This window comes from Falco rusticolus, chromosome 10 (assembly GCF_015220075.1).
Source record: "Falco rusticolus isolate bFalRus1 chromosome 10, bFalRus1.pri, whole genome shotgun sequence".
Taxonomy (NCBI): Eukaryota; Metazoa; Chordata; class Aves; order Falconiformes; family Falconidae; genus Falco; species Falco rusticolus.
In genome coordinates this window covers 6,458,053-6,478,408 of record NC_051196.1, presented here as the reverse complement: position 1 = coordinate 6,478,408, position 20,356 = coordinate 6,458,053, and the positions used below count along the sequence as shown (strand labels likewise).

Sequence of the window (20,356 nt, the reverse complement as noted above, 5' to 3'; positions counted from 1 at the left end):
CTGCGGATATTATTGCTATGATACTAGAATATGAATCAAGATGCTAACAGTGAAAAAGAAATAATAGTTTATTTTGGATTTTTTTTTCATAATCTCAACAGCATTTGAGAATGTTTTGCTATTATTTTCTAGGTCGATGAGACATTGGCTAAATAATCTGCAGCTAACAGCAGAACTAAAATTCTGTATTTTCAAATGGGTCTTAGTCCAGCCTCCAAGGACACAGGCGCAGTTTAAGAGCACAGCCATGGGTGGGTACAGTGAGCAGGTACCTCTCCATGCAGCTCCTCAGTTACTGGTCTCCCTGCAGTTCAGCTTCGGACAGTAATGAAGTCCTGGGCTGACCATAGGCTCTAAATGAGACCAGTGATGGAAAGCCATGTTGTATATTCAACTATTTACAGCACTTTAAAACACCTGTTGCCAGATGTAAAAAGGTGGGTTATTTTTCGGGATGGTCAAGTAATCCTATCATAAAATATAACCTAATGTAATCACATTTTAATATACCTATTAGAAATGAATAGGCTGCAATGGCACGCACTATCCAAAGTACCCATTTCCAAATAATAAAGGAAAATTTGCCAATAATCTGTGGTAAAATATGAACAGTTCTGCTAATTCAAGTAGCACAGATGCAGCATGTGCCAATTTAGAAACTATATAAAGCCAAAATGCTTCTAGAATCAATCCAATTTGTTCTGAAGTCACGGAAATGTTGGCTTTAGATGTAGCATAGCAATGTGGAGTTTACAAAAGAAAATAGAAGCTAACCAATCTATCAGGAGCAGACATGCAAAATGGTCCTTAATGCTCCTCATGCACTCCAGATTCAGAAGAGCTAAGAGAAGAAAAAATTAAAAAGAAAGATGTAATAATAGACGTACAGTAACCAAATAAAGTAATTTCAAAATGACTAAAGAGCAACAGTAAACGAAAAATGCCTTTGGGTACACCATCTGTTTATCCATTCCATATTATACCTTTTCATCACAATTACCTAAAGTGGTATATTTGTGTTTCTGTAATGTATGGAATTCATTACATAGTTTTGCAATGAAATTATCACACTGTGGCTGGGACATCTGCACCCTGTCATATATCATTCTATTCATTTCTAGTTAATTTAATCCTAATATCTGCCTACATGACAAGACAGATGTTCAGCTATACTGTATCTTCCATAGTTTTCTGCCTTGAAGAAACTTTAAGTCACTGAAAGAACTGACATCTTTCAAACAGACATCTTACGGGTTTGGGAAGTATGCGTGTGCAGATGTGTGTATATGTATGTTTGTGGTTATATGCCACATTCATTTTTTAAGAAATGTATTTTACAAAACAAAAATATTTTAAAGCAGCTTTTAAATACCAACATTTTTCATTTCATACACGAGTTTGGTTTCCAAGTGTGCTTTACTAATATTTTGGTATATTTATTTAACAATATTCATAAATACAGGGTATTTCTTTTGAATTAACTTTTAACTCTTTTACCTTGAATGGGCCAGCTCTTTTTCAGTCATTGCTGATCAGAAGTTGTGGGCCAGTCTTCTTCCTCTTTGTCTTTTGAGCCCTGGCCCTCAGACCATCAAACGGCAATCAGGCTCTCTAGCTGGCAGTGCTGCACTTCATGTCAGACACAAACGTGCCAACCAGCAGCACGTTACATTCCGTGTGTGTTAAAAGTTGTTTGTTAACAACGTCACGTGTGTGGTTAATTCCAGGGTGTACAGAAACGTGCAGCAGATCCACATGGGACCAGGTATACGGACCACAAACGTAAAGTGCTTACTTTTCATCACTCTCGTTACAGTCCTTTCCAGGTAGTGCTTTCCAGGCTGTCAGAGCACTCTGTTGTACCTTCTGCTTATAGCACAGAGTCTTCAGACCAGATCTGCAGGAGGACTTCGGCAGATTTTGGTAACTGTTCACCAGTCAGCTCCCCATGTACCACTCCTGATCTCAACCTTAAAATGGACACAGTGAATTCCTTTAAGCAGCACAGCACCTAACAGTGTTTCCTCATTTTGACCTAAAGGAAGTCATTCTTCTGACTTTTTGGGTTAAGGCTCTACAGTTGTGTCAGCCAAATCCCTTTTTTAAGAACACCCATGCATGCCACATAACCAATAGCAGTACCGGACCACTTCATTTTTCAGCCAGCCATTGTCTGGGGTAAACAAAACTTATTTTACTGGTCCACCCTGCAAAACACATACAAATCTTTTAAAATTAAACAGGTGTCACAGTAAAATAGTGCTGTCATTGTGTAAGCACAAAAGTGACGTTTTTAGCATTTAGTAAAAGACATTATACAACTCAAAGCAATTACACTGCGTGGTGTAGTTGGGCACTGTCTGTCCCAGAAAAGAGCAGGACTGGAACATCAAGTGTTTGGTCAATATTACATGTTGTCTGTGTAGAGTGTTCCCAAAATGCCCACACCATCCCATTAAACTGTTAGCTGGGTAAATAGTGTGAATATCATCTGATGGCATTTTGCTACCCTATGAATGATGCAGGTTAGTAGCAGTTAGAGGCTCACAGATTGCGCAAAAAAGGTGCAAAACGTACAACACAGCCAGGCAAAACAGCACTCTCTGCTGAAGGGGTTACTTTCATATTAACCATTTCCCAACACCTTTGAAGTATATGTAAGTTTAAATTCTATGCCTGTAAGCTGCCAAATAAGCCACAAGCAAATTATACCCAGCTGTTGTGTTGGGTAACAGCAACAGATCGCATAATGGACACCCAGATAAAAACAAACGTGAATTGATTTAGAGTATTAATTATCTAAAAAATGGCAACTGCTTTTCAAGCTATTTGGCTGACGATGTAGAGGGTGAAATGGGCACCTCTGGCATTAAGGGGGTTTTAGGGAAAAATATCTCTGAAATTGCTTCTAGCCCTTTGAATAGCTTGCTTTAGTGTTTTCACACTTTAGGACCATGATATTCCTGTTTAAATAAAACTTTTTTGTGTGTTGCAGCCAATTTAAAGCAAGAATAGGCGAAACAGGATTATTAGACCCAGGGACTGGTTAACGTTTGTTAGCATCCATTTGTATTTTCAAATAGAATGCTTACTTCTTCTATATAAATCAGTAGGTGCTACTTTTCCTTTTTGCATCTACAAGCTTCAAAAAAACCAAAAATCATTGCTTACTGTGTATGTTGGTGGTGTTGTAACACTATTATCAAAGCTTCAAAAGAGATTAAAAAAAACAAATAGCTGATGAAGTGTTTCAAACTAACAAGAATGCAAAGAACATCCATACCTCTGGACTACTCATTAATTATCAGGAGCTTCCCTGCAAATAGTACAGCATATGACATTTGCTAACTGTTATCAATTGTGTCTGTCTTGTTTCCACACACTCAGAAAGGAAATAACTGTGGTAAATGCTGGCAAATATATCATGTTCTGAATCGGTGGCTTAAAGCCTTCAGTTTTTTCAGTAGTGACCACCACAGGCAAGATGGCAACAATACAGCTTCAGCAACTACTTTAATGAAACCACTGTCACCAACATTCTCAGCAGTCACCAATGACAAGTTCTTTTTTTAAGAAGCCTTTTCCCCACTGAAGAAATGCAAGGGGCTGCCTATCAGGAGTTAAGCCAAGTTCCAGCACGGCAGCTGAGCGTTGGTAGGCTGCCTAATACATCTGAGAGGTTTTAGGTTTCTGATGTGGAATGGATTAGCATTGGCAGTGGGCCTAACACCCTGGTGAGATATGAAACAGTAGCATAAAACCTGGGACCTTTTCGGGATTGTAACTTTATTTGTTTGCATAAATATATTTACATAGGGTGTGCTTTTTTTTTTAAAAAAAAAGGGGGGGGACACACGACCAACTTCCTTAAAGAAATGAGAATTCCTGTCTAAGCTGCTGCTTAGGATTCCTAGAATGCAGACAGCTGTCCCCCTTGGGGACAGTTCGATCTGTTTCATGACAACATGTAGCAAGGTTGTTCGGTCAAAAATATATGTACTTGAAGGAAAACCAAGATACAACTAGAGTGAACAAAGAGTTTATCAAATCAAGATATCAAGTAGGAGATTAAATTATTAGGAAAGTAAATTTACAAAAAGATCAGACAAAAATAGGTAGCACTGAAGATCATGCAGGCAGACATTAGAAAAATAAGCATTTCAGTTTGTTAGACTGGATGGCTTAACTTACAAATACGATCATAAACACGGAATAGCACCAATGCTTTTTTCTTCCTCTACCTCAAGAACATTTAAGGATTATGTTGGATGTGGGTGGTTTACAAGAACGGGGTCATTTATCTTGCCGCACTGTTTGTGTGGGTGATGGTTGTACTTGTCTATTAAAATAAGACAAGGCCTGATTGTCACCACAGTCCAGCTGATCTGGGGCCTAGTTGCTGAGCAGCTGCTGTTTGATTTCAGAGTCGAGAAGCCTTTATAAATATGCTACAGAAGTGTGCATTCAGTAATAGATGTCAGTTGTCTTTATTCAAATTACTCTGGTGACAGTGCAGGCTTTTGACATCAGTGATGTCTGCAATGATAGTATTTTGATAAAGTTTTAAAAGGTGGTAAAATCTTCTGAGTAAGAAGAGTTTTAAGTCATCTTTTTGTAAGTCACAAAAATCTTTTATGCTTCCATAGAAACAATTTGAACTTAGATAACTACCTCATTTACGTTGTCTTTGTTCTTGTTTTAGAAATGGTTTTAATTACATTTGCAGTTGCAAGTTGTTCCTTCTTTAATGAAGAGCGAGAAAGGAATGAAAGATCACATTTTCCAGACTTGACAAGGGTCTTTTCTTTTCTGTAAAGAACTTTAAAGCATTATTATGGTTTGCCTTTAATATGTATTATTCCCTCATACATATGATAAACAGTACACACATTGGTTGAATAAGAAAACTAGAAGTCAAACTTCCAAAATTGAAAAAAAAAACACCCCAGCCCCTAGACCTGAAATCAACCCATTATGCAATGTGAGCAGAACTTTACTGTCACGTCTGCATTGTCTAACAGTGGTGCTCTTACATCCTTCCAGGTCCCCAGAGGCAAACAATCATGGCACAGGTATGCAAAGTTACTTAGAAGCTTACCACATCAGACAAATACCCAGAATCACGAGGGCAACTTCCTCCCATGTCCTGTGTTTATGGAGGCCAAGTTAGGTAGCAATAAAAAGACTGTCAGTGCTGAATACTGTAAACACCTATGCCTTATTTACCTTCTAAACAATAGAAACAGAGACCTGAGAGAAGTTTCTTAGGGTTTTGTCTTGTCTGGTCTTAAATGCTTTTTAACAGCATGTATTAAGGAACTGTACTGGACAATAACCTGGTAGCTACGAATCTTATTTGACTCTAGGGTGAGCAGACATCTGAACAGGGATTTAGAAGAGTTTTGAAGCTGAAAGAGTAAATTAGATACACATATTTTTGTGGAGCTGCCCTAAACGTCCTTCAAATTCCTTCCAAAAAAACATTAAAATATACCTGAAAAAAAACCCTCCAGTATTTAGACAACTCCTAAAGGCTGGTAAATCAAAATGAGAAGGGTCAAATGCACGCAGAAGTTTTTACAATGTCTCAGCCTGTGCTTATATCCATATAACAGACTAATAAATTTAACCTGCAAAAGTTAGAGATTACAGCTGGACAAGGCTCTCATTCTGCCTCCTTATTCTCTTTGCTAAAGCACTGGATAATTAAAATTTAAAAATATATTCTTTAAAGTAAATTACTAGATAAAATAACCCTGGATGAATATAACCACACTGATTATTTTTTTTTACATGTCTCTGTATAGGTACATACATTTTTCACCATGATCACTAGAAAACAGTGATAAAAAAGCACAGAACAGATTTCCTACTAGTATATGCAACTGTGAAGGCTCGTGTGCAATTGGACGGTAACTGTCTCCCTCCGTAGTAAAGCCCTATGTGCAAGGGTCATTGGACCCTAGTCAGATGCAAGACTTATAACTTTAAATAAAGTCAGCTGGAAAAGAGTGCCCAATCCTGAAAGAATCTAAACATTCTCCAAAGTATAATAATAAATAAATCCGCGAGGGTTACATCTAACATTGTGAGAAACATTTGTCATAAAACTCATCTGGTTTCAAGCCCTTTTCTGCAAAACACGACTTCAATCCAAGACAAGATTCAAGTAAGATGGTGTTGATGGATGGCTTTGATACGTAATATGTGAAGCACATGGTTACATTTCTTTCCTCTCATAGCCAACTACAGTTTAAATAGCAAGGGACTACCTGGGGCGGCTTTGTCTTTTTAAAAAATACAAAGCAAATAGCACAATGTAACCTCAGTGCCCACGGGACACCACAAAGCTATCATTGTATAAAAAAGTAGAGTCATGCTAGAAAACCTCTTTTGAGTATTGAGTTTATTCAAACCTGAAATAGTCAACACAAATCAATGGATGAGGATAAACAGTAGAATACTAGTATAGACCAAAATTGCATGTTATACTTGATTTAGCATAGGTGGGCTGTTCAGAGGAGTTGTACTCTGTGTTGAAGATGGTATCAAGCACCCTGAATGAATGGTCTCTACTAATGATCTCTGAAACTCCATAGATTTTATTCTTTGTTTTTAATAGTCTTGCCCAAAACAGTAAGATAACTCCTGAATGCAATTCTAGGTATTAAAATAGGTGCAGGACTGGACCCCTATCATGATTACTTGCAGGTCTCATTTACTACCCCTCCAATTCACTTTACCTACCTCGACAGTCCAAATGGTTCTGCTGACTGACTAGATGATCTTCGGTCACACATGACTTGCAGGTTTCCAAGCCAGCGGGTGCCCTAAAAAAAAAGTTGAGATTTCATCCTGGCAACATGCAGTACTTATTTTCTCTGTTAGTTTTTATGCATTTAAGTCATTGGGGAACTATGAATGCATCAATTTGTTGCCTCAATAGCATGAGGTAGTTGCTAAATTTATTTGGTTTATACTTGGTGATTAAGGGAGACTGATTCTCTTTTCCTGCCCTTTGAGGAAGCTCATGGTGTTATGGGGGGCATGTCAGCAATAACTAAGAAATATCCTGGTACAAATCCCAAAAGATACATATTTTTATAAGTAATTCCCCATGGAGAAACTTTTAAAATGATGCACTTGTTCTGAAAATGCTTCAGGCCTTCTCTAAATAGATAATATTGCTGGGTGTTTTTTTTTAAAAGCGCGAGACTTGAGGTGCACATCTTGCTTGTAACTCATAAAATCATAGCACAGTTATGTGAGGGGACACACAGGAATAACGTGCAGTGAGCTTCAGTGCCTCACAAAGGATTTGTCATTCAGACAATAACCCAGCTTCTTGTTTTATTCAATTGTAATACAATAAGCTTAAGTGTTTTTTAGGCCACAACCAGAAATGTATTTTATTGGCTTCACACTTACTACTTTTGTACAGTTTTTCTTATATAGGCGTCCCCCCTATTTGGACCCCATGGACGCAATCTCTTTTTCTCTTTAGAGGTTAGTCTTCTAGTCTGTAACATATTTAAAAATGGTTTTATACTGCACAACGCCTTAAGCCTTTTAGCAAGTGTGCTGTACGCTTCAGTTTTCCTAGCAACTGCCTGGAAAAAGCATATCACTTAGCAGGATAGCAGCTGCAGATGCAGTCCTTATAACAATAACCTGTGCATCTGTTGATTTGAAGATGCTTCCACTTTTTGGAATTTTGCCTAATTTCAAACAACTGAACATCAGATGCTAAAAATGTGGATTCAAACTGAAATTCTACCTGTTCCATCTTCTACGTAGAAGTCAATGCAAGGAAAATGAGAAGGAAAGACAGATCACATATAAATTAAGGTGGAAACAGAACAGAAAAAATGAGAAGAGAGTAAAGGTTAGAAGAGCAAACTTTGAGTAAAGACAATAAATAATTCAGTAAACCTGTTAAGTATGAATTGACACTTCCTTTTTGCCTGCCAGTCTTTGGTTCTGCACGGTGAAAATAATCTTAGTGTATATATGGACTTAGATGCCAAGTTGTTTAAAACCCTCAAGATTAGGCACCCAGTTTAGAAACTCAGACTCCAAGAGGCATAATCACCATTACCCATCACAGTAGATGTCACCTACTTTTCATATGGACCACTGCCTTGTTGAACAAAAGTTAGTTGTTCCCAAAAAGCAAGCTGCAACAGAAAAGCTCACAGTACTGCCTCTGTGGCATTACGGGCCAGTGCTGCAGTGTGCCTCTTCTGTAGGTGTCCAGGTGAAGATTTTTCAGTCAAGACTACTTTCAATACTGGCAATGTGCTGTGAGGATTCCAGAGCAGTTTAGAAGCATCAGTTTAACTCATACCACCATTTTATCAGGTCAAGTAGTGACTGTTAAGTGATTCATCCTGTTACTACATAAGTAATATGTAATATTACAGCTAAGTTGGAATCTGATCCCCTGTTTTCTAAACATGAAGATATCATTCATCAAACTGTATTTCTTAACTTTGAAGGGCTATAATTCAATTAATGTACTTCTCATTATGTATTAAAGCACTATATTCCCTCTGCACATCACAGCAAGTACAACAAAATAATCCATACTAGTTATTTAAACAGCTGTTTATGGCAGCTGTATTTATAATGCATATCAAAGCAAAATGGGCGAGGCAGAGGTCGAAAGAAACAGATTCAAGAACAAAACTTGTTGTCCTTCAGGCAGTGAAGGTCAGGGCACATAATGGAGTGGTCACACCGAACCTCCTAAGGGAGATGCATTTGACACACCATGTTTTGGTGTTATTTTCTGGGCCGTCATGGAGTTGTCCAAAGCACTGAGCACAGTTAAGAGGCTGCCTTTTGCCTGGCTTTCAAAAGGGAGATAAAAGATGTAACCATAAAGATTATTCTATTTTACATGTAGCATCCTTCTGATTAATATTGGACTATCCACAAACAGCAAGAGCTCAAACAGCTGAGCAAGTCCAGGATCCAAGAGTCCCCTTTGCCCTCACCCCATCAAAACTAATTATATTTAAAAATAATCTTCTGCCCTCAGGAGATATTGTGTGCTATTGGAAGATAACTAAATATGAAATCTGGAACACAGGGAAGTGACTGTGAAATATCCACGATCAGCACGTACAAATAGCATCATACAGATGTACCAACAAGCGAGTAGCATTCCAATCCTCTTGTTTTATTTCCTCCACATGGATTAGGCATAAGAGAAGTTGCTCTTCAGAAAGCAGACGATGATTTGTTTATTTAGAAGCATGGACTTCTATAGGACAAAAGTCCTAAGTCACTTGAGCACAATTTTGCTGCGCAAGTTTAGGAGAAGAGAACGTCCTCCTCCCAAAGGCATAACAGTAACACAGAGCCTTGTAGATGCAGCAACGTCCCTGACTCCTACCTCCTTTCTTCTATCGGCATCTATGTCTGTCATCCACACAGCCATCACAAGTGTTTTCTTAAATGTTCAACAGAGGGTAAACTCCACCAGGCAGCACAGCGATATCCAGGAGGAGAAAAGTGCACCTCTGATTTCCAGCATCTTGCCTGTACATGCCCTACCTTCCTACAGTATTTTTTTTTCCATTTTTCAGGGCCTTCCTTTAATTTGAACAAGTATCTCTGAAGTTATGTCCCTCCTGCCTTCCTCTCATCTGTACCTTCTTGCACAGGTACAGATTCTCTCTTTCTGTAAAACCTGTTAGAAAGTCAGTCAAAGTAAAGCAGCTTTAGCACTCTTGGGAAGAGCAGGGATTCAAGAATCTGGCTCAAGTTTTCTCTCTCTTTGAACTTCCCACAATCTTCCATTCTCACTTCCAAGTGTTATTACAGTTATGATTCAGTAAAACTCAAATTAAGCTGATGTTGTAGAAAGTGGGGCTGGAATGTTAGCAAGCTGAGTGTAGGTATGAGCCTCTGAACAGTCATGACTTACGATCAATGCTCAGAAATTGATAGTAATCAGAAATGGATGCCAAGCAATCAGGGGCATATGCAGCCTGCTGAAATGGGGCTCGTATTAAATGTCAGCAGTTTTCTTCTGTAGCTTATGTCAAAAGTGATCCCTTTCCTAGATTAGATAACGAAGCCAGTGCACAGAATATGACAGAAATCCTTTGGTCACAGTGATTGGTAATTTTTAAAAAGAATTATGATAAAGGTGTCTTACCTTTACATTAAAAATAATGCTGTCATAATAAATCTCTTGCAAAGAAAAAAGCACATTTTTAAATTAAAAGGGAAACATGAAGATTAAGAAAAGATGATTATAAAGTTAGAGCTGTGCTCTAAAGCTTGACCTAGAGTCTTAGAACTTATTTTTTAATTTTCTCATCTAGGTTGTTTTTTTTCACCTCATGAAGAAACTAGACATGAAAATGGCATTTTTAGCCAGTAACTCATACATTTAGATTTCTGGGTTTAGGTTTTGGAAAAAATGCACCTAGTTGTTTTCTTATTACAATACTGCTGGTTTTGTTCACCGGTCCATGTTTTTCTTGGAATGTGGCAATGTGGAATGTTTTAAATTAAGGGTTTTACTTTTTACTATCCAATGTCTACTAAATAAGTCCATCATCTAATTCTAAAATTGTGAAGCAGCAAACATACACTTGTAGCCAGCAATACATATATTTTTACTCCAGAGACATGCTCTTCTGTTCTAAATTTACTGCAGAAAGTTTCAGAGACAAAAGAAAGGCTCTTTGCCAAACCTAGCTTTGCTGCTTTATAATAATACTTTAGGTCTCTTCAAATATCCTAACTAAATATTGTAAACTGCTGAGAAGTTTCCATCAAGTCTATAATCAATAATAAGAGTTGTTAAGCTTCAGCTGACATAACATCAGAATCTTTTGCATACAATTGTTTCAAATGAAACTATGGAACAAATGAAGGCATTACACTGGATGCAAATATTAATCAGAGTCATATTTTATACCCTAATTATAAACAGTTTTTGAAATATGAGCCATGTATTATATTAAAAAGATCCAGGATATAATCCCTGCTACTGCAACCCACTGCGTATTTTGCCACCCACCACAACAATCACTATTGTCTGTTGAACACACATGCTGTTTGGAATATGGAGTGACGGGTGCGTTAACAGTGTTGAGAGACGCTCAAGAGGTTTGGATTTGGGGTTTGGTTTGAATAAGAAATTTAAAACTGGAATTATAATCTGATCCTTGAAGCTCTAGAAGGCTGCCCATACAATTCTTCCTCTTAAAATCAGGGCAGCTGACCGTGTAATTGAGGCACTGGCTTGGGTTAAGTTCCCAGGTCTGATACACGATCTGTTGAGAGATTTCTAGCCCTACAATCTGGACTAATAACACAGTGTTTCATCATCTCATTTTGTGTTATTCTCTGCTTATTCTAGTGTATTTGAGCAGGAACTCTCTCTTACTCTGTGTACAAACAGCATACAGAATTATGGACTCACACCCTCAGCTCGTTCTCTAGGTATTGCTGCAAATGTTATTAGCCATACCTAATTTTCTTTGTTTTCAGAATGATAAAGACTTCCCCCACCTCTTTGTCCATTATTTTTTTCCCCAACATTTTTGGAATCCACAGCTTGATGCTGCCTTTCCAAAAAGGGACAAATTTTGGAGTTTCAGTGTCCCCTTAGCAAGACATTTTGCTTAATGTAAGAAATCCATTTTGCTCAGTGCAGACTGAAGCTCAGTAAAACACTTCCTAGATCATCTTTCCAAACACCACTCCCCTGTCTGAAAAAAAATACCAAACAGTCTAGTACTTGAATTACAATGGACATCTCAGAACCATAAACTAAGATCGCTTTCATTTTGATTTGAGTGCTCTTTGATTGATATTGATAGTGGTTTTGAAGAGGATTTGCTAAGTAAGAACCAGAATTGTATCATTTTAGAAACAGTTCATTTGGAGAACCCCAACCCAAGCTTATGTGATAGCTGTGAAGATACAGACATTTTCCTCCATATTTCATAAACCACTAGTCTAAGAGGACCCTAATTTAATGAAGAGAAAGGAAGTTATTCCCCATCTAGCTTTTTAGAATACTGAGCCAAGTATTGTCTTGCAGACCACAGACCTGCACATTGCAGACTGTGCTGAAGAAATATTCAAGTTGTCCTTACTCTTCTTATCCCCTCCACCCCCCCCACCCCCCCACCCCCAGGCAAAAGTTTCCGATTGTCTACTTGAAAGGCTCAGGTAAGTTCTATACATCATGTAGGTGTTGAGCAGGTGCACATGAAGAACAGGATAGTTCTCACCCAGGCGGCATGGCTCGATTAGCTGAGGAATTGGTGCTGATGCACTATCAGGGTGACAAGAAATACCAGCACTTCATGGTAACGATTCTCATAGTTTTTGTTTTCATCTAATAAGGAACAATGCTTGTATGGTCCAGCTGATGGTGGTGTGGACAAAACAATTCCCATCTAGAGCTATGGCGTTTTATAGCACAAGATAAGATAGGTGGGAAGTTCTGCCCTTTAAAATCTCATGCAAAAACCTTCACAACAAGAACAGTTAACATGTAATAATTTCTCATTAGAAATTTTTATTCTCCAAGAATAAAACCGACCATCTCTTCCCCTCCCCACCCCCCTTCAGCAATTTGTAGATTTGGAAATCCTTATATTTAAGGTTTTCAGTTGGTTTTAACATACAATAAGACCACAGTCAGGAATAACAGAAGCCTGATGGTTTATGACTTCTGTGACTAACATCAGCCTGCTGCGTCTATTAATAGGACTTGTGTTACCTTGAACTGCTCTTGGACTGGATTTGTACTAGAAAGACATATACTTACTGCAAGGGTTGATATATGGAACTTGGAAAATAAAATGAACAGGTTAAGATAGTACTACTATTCTGTTCTTCCTCATGTTTATACCTCAGCTTCTAGTCAGCTTGTATAATAAGAAACAGCTGCAGAACAGGCAGGATCTATAAATGAAAACAAACAGCAAAATCTCACATTTTAATAGTATTAACTAGTATTTTCATGTGTGTTCACGCTGGAGATTGTGCCAAACACTTTGACTGTATGAACATTCAGACTTCCAAAATCTTGCAAAAAAAAAAATGAGTTTCCGTTACTATTCACCCATGTGCTCTTCTAGGAGGCAAGATTTTAATCACACTCACCAGAATATCACTAACTGAAGAAAATATATTAAACTAAAACAAAATCTGAAAACGACAATTTAAGTTCTATTGATAATATTGACAATAGACAGTGTATTTCCTACCACAAAATGGGTCTGTTCCCAGAAGGGCGCTGGAACAGATAGTGCATTCCGTGCTGTTTCCTTAGCGCACTTCTCAGATACCCACATTTCTGTCAGAAATGCCTGGGATGTCACTTGCAAATACGATGGGAAGAATTTTTAAACAATGTGAAACTAACACGTGCATTCAGACTCACCGCTCCCAGTCATGTGTGTGGGAATACCACAAGGAAGCATCACTCCTTGTGAATTTTACTCTTTGGTACTTAGGTTAGTCCTTGCATTGCATAGAAAGTTTGGATCCTAAATACAACAGGAATTCTCCAAGATGGCAAAGTACCTGAAAGAACCGTGTCACAGTACAAAGAAAAGTTACAATCCTAAGTTCAATTTGTGATTCTGTCTGTGATTACCTTATTAAATGTAGCTGGTTTTAGGCATGTTAATTACTATTTACAATTGTACATGTCTTAAAGTAGAGCACAGATGCCCCAAATACTTTGTGTTCTTTGTGCTAAATGCTGCACAAGCACACAAGACAGTTCTCATTTCAACAAACCATGTATGCATGCAAGCAAAACAGTAAGAATCTTGCACTGTGTACTTCACTGTTGAAAAATACTGCATAGCTCCGTTTTTGCCAGGCATAGTGCTAAGACACCGTATCATCACAGTAATTTTAAAAATTATTTCTTAAGCAGGAGCGCAGCTGATATTTCACTGGCTCCTTCACTGCCTTTCAGTGGCAACCATTCACACACGTTACACATGCATTTAATTTTTTATACTGGGATTTCAACATGAGGTTTGAGCCCCAAGGTGTCTTCGTTAATTAAATGTATCAGTTTAATGCACACACACAGACACACGCAAGACCTCACTTGCAACGCTGTCTCCATACGTGTTACTCCAGAATTTAAAAAGGGGAAGGAAGGGGGAAGGAGGAGGAGAAAGGAGTCAGCTTTTACCTAACATTCTTCACTTTGGTGTTACCAGTAGTTTTATTTTTAAAATGTAAGTGAAGAAATCAAAAGGCGGTTGTGTGAAGTTGTACTCATCAGTTCTGTTGTGGTCTAAGGAACTTGCAGTTTTCAAAGGCCATCTTGGGCTGTAGTTTGGGTTTATTCCTATGACAGCTGGGGTCCAGCTTTCAAAGGCTCATGTTTTTGCACTAAAGACAGGTACAGAAGGGAAGCAAAAGAGGTTTTTAGACATCAGAACACTATATATCTTTGGGGACCTAACCATCTCTCAGTGCCCTGAGGATGCTCTGCCAGGTGTCTTACCTCCCAAGAGCCCTTCATGAGCTCCTGCTGTATAAGAATAATTAAAATAAGAGTAAGCTGAATAATTGTTAAGACCTACTAGCTGGCTGCAGGAGATTCTGAACACTTGCAGCTGGGCAAGCAAGGGAGAGGCCCTGTGACAAAGGATGTTTCAGGCACTGTTTCCATCTGCTTTTCTCTGGCAGTAAATACTGTTACAGAGGTGGGATTTTTGACAGCCTGAGCTCTCTCCTTCACTTACTGCAAGGACACCATGATCCACCCCCTTCTCTTAATTTGCTGAGGTACTAAAAAAGTCTCAAACCTTTGAACGCAGGCTGGTCTCCCTTACATGGTCTCTTTGCTTCCCACCTCACCTTCAAGGGCTCTGCTGTCAAAGAATAAACCAATATGAGATGACTAATTTATCACTACACATTTTCCTTGCTGATATCCTAAGCAAAGAGTTTGGTTTCTTAAATTTCTCTAGCATAGCAGCATTTCTTGCAGGTCTTACATCAAATTGAATTCTTCATAAGGTTTCCATTCTGAGCCTCTGTGAAGAGAGAGATCTTTGTAAAGTTAGTGGTTCAGAACATCGGGCTCCTGGTGAAATGTGAAGATGTAAGCCTCTCCAACGTCACTGGCTAAGCAGGCCTTGTTTAATGCTGGGAAAAGAAAATACTTTTCAGCAAGCTGCTGTCATGTTGAATGGTGGCTTGTGTGATGTCAGCTCCTTGGTACCTGGAATGACACTAAAGAATAGGCACTTCTGCAGTCAATGGTATGAAGAACACTACTTCAGTAAAGACTGCATTAAACCACAACCCTCTGGAATCTTACTTACTCAGCTCATAGCTTGTCTGTTTTTAGGGTTATTTCTGCATTTTAGCCACTGACAGGGCGATGTTCAACACAAACAGTTCTGGCAGTAGGATTCAAAACTGTGCCGGCTCCTCCTGTCCCACTTGCTTGTTACACCTCTGATCCTGTAATAAATCCCAAAGGGATGGAGTGTAAGAGAAGTACAGAAAATCTCCAAACTGCCTTGCCAATACCTCTGTGCTATGCTTGCCACCTCTTTATTCCTCCTTCTTACTTGAAGGACAGATCCCACTAGGAATCAGTGTGAAGGGAAAAAAAAAAGGAGATAAAAAACCACCAAGAAAACCCACCAAGGTTAAGGCCACTTTAAAAAAGAAAGAAAAAAAAAAAGCCTAACTCTTCGGCTTTTCAAAGACAGCCCGAAACATATGAAACAGAAAAGTTACTCTATTGTACTTGCATAGTAACACAGTTACAGGAGGCTGTCTTCACAATCAGATACACAGGCACAACCATCTGCTGAGACACAGATACCTTTACCATCACTCAGGCAGAAAGCAATGGAAAACTGAGAAGGAAAGCACCAGTCTAATCTGGTTCCAGATCTATTTATTATTATCAGTAGTATTATTCACAGAAGCACAGAATAGCAGAGGTTGGACGGCACCTCTGCAGATTTTCAGTCCAATTCCCCTGCTCAAAGCTGGGTCAGCTACAGCAGGTTGCCCAGGACCATGTCCAGTTGGGCTTTGAATTTCTCCAAGGGTAAAGACTACATAACCTCCCTAGGCAACCTGTGCCAGTGTCTGAGCACCATCACAGTCAGACCGTTTTTTCTCATATTTATTTCTTATATTTAATTAGTATTTCTTGTATTTCGGTTTGTGCTCACTGCCTCATCCACTCACTAGATGCCACGTTCCATAGTGATGGTCCATATTTTGCCACTACAGCACTAAGAATGTTTTTTTCCCCCTCTGTATATACCTTCTACCTCAATTTAAGTTCGGCTCTGACCAGGAGCTGTAAAGAAGAGCTACAGTAAGAATTGCTTTGTTGTAATACTGAACCAGGTATTCATTAATGGTGTGAAGTCCCTCCTTTGTCAGGCTTCTCACTGCAACTTTCTCTGCTTATCTTCTAGCAGCATTTCTGTGACAAGAAACAAACAGCATAAAGCATAGCATCCTGTGAGAAGGCCACGCTCGAACCACCAGCGCGCTCTCTGTGAAGAGTTATCCCAGGCTTCCGTTCCTCTGCTAACCATCAAATAGCTGAGCTATTTAAAAATTAAAATAATTTTTTTAAGTGTCTGCTAAGCTGAGATATTTTCCTGGCAAGTTCACATCTGGAATCAAATTTTATAGCCACGTTACCAAACAAATCAAAAAATACAGGGCTTAATAATGGAAAACCTGACACCACCTGTAATAGAATGGAGCAGGCATGCTGCTGTAATAATTCCTTTAAACCTACAGAAACTAAGCAACGTTAATTATTAATCAAAAGCAAAGCACCCATTTTAAACATTTTTCAAGGAGATGTGCTCATTTAATTTCTTGCTACTATACGTTACTTTATATCAGTAACTGTCATTCAAAGCCAGCAACACACAACTGCAAGGGCACTGATGAGAAATAATACCCACAACACACACGGCACAAGGCCTAACAAAACCACCGAACTAACCAGCTGTGCAATCTTCTTGTCTTCCTGTGTTAGTGTCTCTTCCTCCTTATGGCTTTGCCCACCCAAGCACTCCATATTTGCATGAGCTGCTGTCTTGTACTTTCTGCTGTGAACAGTTCAGAAAATGAGCACCCCTATCAGTACTATATGCTTTAATCACTGCAGCAAAGAATACCTCAGAAATATATACTGGGCCAAAACCAGATTATGTGTGTTTCAAACCCATAGATATGACGGAAATTTCTCTACAGGTCGTTTTGTTCCACAGTGTTCTTACTTCTTAGCCTCTGATGTGGAACACAAAAAGTAGTTTCATCTTCTTTTGTTTCTTGCCAACCTCTTACTTAGGAGAGATGGAGAAAATCAGTTTGATAGGTAATTGCTTAGTTCTGAAGAAACATCTGGGAAGGAGATGTGAAAAAAAACCACTAATGCAATCAAAACCGTAGTCAATAAAAACTAATGTGGATTTTAAAATGATACGCTGTCAAACAAAGGCTTTATAATGCAGACTTAAAATGCTGTTACTTCAATCTTCTCATATTCATTCTTCATCTTCTCTTATTCTGACCTTGGTCATCAGTCTGGAATGATGTACTATTTTCTCACTACAACCTTAAGGTTGCTGTGAATTAATTGTATGCTTCTATCAGTCCTCATTACAGTCTTTGACACAAGAATGAGTTTTCACAGAAGTGAATGCAAGGATGTTCTGATTCTCATTGAATATTCTCATTAATCCATTCTTAGGACAAAGACTAATGATAAAGAATAAGCATAGATATTAATTATTTTATTTCTCATGGCAATCTTGGAGACATAATGAGAATGGAATGATCGCCCTTTTTTGGTTCTTAAAGTTTTTTTTTTAAGGATTGAAAAATATTCAAGATTAATTTATTCTTGTAATTAAACTGATAAGATCAGAAGGTTAAAACACATCACATTAATTCATTCTTGTGCCAGTTTTAAGGGCCCAAACCTGTAAGTGCCAATTAAAGCGAACAGAAGCAGAGGATACAGGTCAGTGGAGAGTAGTGCATCACAAATTATATTTCTGGAACATCTATGTGCTGAAAACAGACAACAGTATAGTCCTGAGATGGCAGCAAGATGTAATAACGTAAATTATCACTGTTCATATTTCTATTAATTTCCAATAGATCTTCTGTATTGGTGGTTTGCATTAGCACAGTTCCTTAGCTATCAATGTCTTTCACCTCAGTATGGATGGTGTATTGGCTTATGCTATAGTTTGTCAGAAGTCAATGAATAGTTAAACTGTACTGTTAATGATAAACATACTGGGTTTTGAAGACAGCTAAAGCTATCACAATTATTTTTAGAGGCTTATTACAGAGTAAAATCCATAGAGCTTTCATGATATATCCATCCTTGAAAGAATACTGGGAGAGTGCAAGTATTATCACATATGGAAAAGGCATTAAGGAAACCTAGGCTGCTGACATTGTTCAGAAGAGCACGAGGCCCCGAACCCTCAACAGCTTCTTCTACTGTCCCTTTCTTCTACAAAGTTCTTTTAAGAAAGGAGAAGTTAGGAGGACAGATTCTTATTTTCTCATGTATTCCATTTAAACCCTGAACCCCCAACTTGTTTCAGCAGGAAGCAGATGAGAAATTCTGACTACTGAAGTCGTTAGTGAGTAGTTGGTAACACTGTCATTTCTATTGGGATGGGAGAAGAGCGTGAAGAATCCTAGCAAGGCACGTCATTTACTTCCAAACCTTTTTTTAAAATGAAGGTGTGTGTCAGTCCTTTTTTAAGAGTATCTTCAGTCTTTCCGACCGCTGTCATGGTTTATACCACAGGCATATTTTGATTTAGGGCAGAAAGAACACATGGCTAATTTCAAAATAATCCATTCATATGGAAGCGTTGCATTATAGATAGGAAGTGGAATATTACAAAGTGATACTCAGTGTCATAACGTGGCGATGCACAGGATGAGAGAACTATGCTGCCATGGGCTCATCTCGTTCCCAGACAACTCCAGCTCAGTCTTTCACTGAACCTACTCACCTTCCGCACACAAAACTCAAGAACATACCTGTCACTGGCCCACTCGGGGTTCTTTAAACAAATACAAGGAGTTACTTCTCTGTAGTTACAAGCACTGAGTACTCATTGATAGTTGTATATTTATGCTGAGGCATTCAACACTTAGCCCTAAAAACATAAAGGAGAAATAATAAAAATGTCTGTATTCATTTGGTAATTTTCACTCTTGTTGACATTAATATAACTGTATGACTACAGCATTCCTTACAGCCCTGTTTCTGAACAGCACAGTGCCTGTAAAATAATCTGGTTTCTAAGTGTTAGGCAATAAGGTGTTTCTGATGAGAAGCAAAAAAAAAATGGACTCCATAGACTCCATTAAAGTTGAAGAGCAATACCAGTGCACCAAGAAGTCTTATCCTATTTGTATTCAGCAATGTCATAGAATAGAATAAGATACACAGGACGGTCACCTGCAGACTTCAAACCTAACCTGGTCTCTCTAATCCAGGCACCTTTTTGTTTTTCTGCTTGGTTTTGGGGGTTTTAGTGTGTTTTTTTTAAAGTGTTAGTCATCAAAACTCTGGAGGACATTGAACCAACAAAAGGAGTGAGCAAGACTTTTCAAAGTACAGTATTTGTTTCTTAAGTACAGTAGTTTTGCAAGCCCTGAGCCTAGAGAATCTCCTGTATAAGAACAGAGGGAAATAATGCAGGTTCATGTTTCATTTGAAATATTTTAAAACTATTTGACTGATTTTTCTCAGTCACAGCACCCCATTGGGCACCAGGAATAAGGAAGAGGTGTGCAAGCAGAGAGCAATGGCAATGTCTGTTGTCTATCTGCTCAGAGTGCTTCTATTGCAAAAGCAATGAGGAGATGCTGAAATATAGCACAGGAACCTCTGGGCAATGCTGCACATGTAGTACAGCTCTCCAGCCAACTACAGAAATTAGCCACAGCTGCCCTAGTGGCTTGAGATCTGTAGACGAAGAGTGCTATAATCCAAGCTAGATTTCATTAAGGTATCTGAACAGGAATCAAGAGAGATGCATCTGGTTCTTTGGTAGGTCATATGGGCTCTTATCTCACTCAGCTAAACTCATCTTCAGCGGTAAATTAGAATTAAATTTGTGTTTAACTGTTGAGTTGTGCAGTGTAAATCTAACTCGGATTTCAGGGAGCTTTGCACAATGAAGATGAGGATAATAAATATGTTTTTGCTGCCACAGCCATTCAAGATGTAAATTCTGAAAGGAGGGAATTTTTTTCTTTCTAATTTTATTTTGGCTTTGTTCGTGTTCACTCGGTCAGAATTTCATCAATATTC

General features: G+C 38.5%; 2 long non-coding RNA genes across 4 annotated transcripts in view; one reads left to right on the top strand and one right to left on the bottom strand.

Annotated features, from left to right (window-relative positions):
* LOC119155006 overlaps window positions 1-20,356 on the top strand; it is a 145,311-nt gene that overhangs the window by 121,963 nt on the left and 2,992 nt on the right. The gene's annotated exons all lie outside the window — the stretch shown is intronic.
* LOC119155005 lies at window positions 1,801-15,665 on the bottom strand. Of its 3 annotated transcripts, XR_005106579.1 has the most exons (4): window positions 15,339-15,665; window positions 14,817-14,879; window positions 6,748-14,397; window positions 3,978-4,809 (listed from the first exon to the last, which is right to left on the bottom strand). It is a non-coding gene; the product is annotated as an uncharacterized LOC119155005 (long non-coding RNA). The 3 variants fall into 3 exon arrangements; XR_005106580.1 differs by lacking the exon at window positions 3,978-4,809 and adding an exon at window positions 1,801-1,970 and having other exon boundaries at window positions 6,748-14,879; XR_005106578.1 differs by having other exon boundaries at window positions 6,748-14,879.